Source organism: Gavialis gangeticus, unplaced genomic scaffold, assembly GCF_001723915.1.
Source record: "Gavialis gangeticus isolate Ggan-Ray unplaced genomic scaffold, GavGan_comp1, whole genome shotgun sequence".
Lineage (NCBI taxonomy): Eukaryota > Metazoa > Chordata > Crocodylia > Gavialidae > Gavialis > Gavialis gangeticus.
Window position 1 is genome coordinate 190,309,406 of NW_017729032.1, and position 287 is coordinate 190,309,692.

Below are 287 nucleotides of genomic sequence, written 5' to 3' on the forward strand. Positions count from 1 at the left end.
AAAAAGATGTTAAGAAAATAACATCTAAAATCAATATGGACAAACTTGTATTTTTTTTCCCTAAAACTCCTAGTTTTCCTATTATCTTCAGCTTGTGTAGTAAAAGGAAAAAAGGTGTTGCTAATAAAACATAATCTGAAATCAAACCTACTTTCTAAAACTGTATCCTAATATACATTTGTTGCATGCAGATTCCCATGAATAGGGAAAAAAGAGAGACTGACATTTCTCTTATTGGTGTACATATTTGATTTTACTGCATTGACATATCAGAAAAACACCATTAA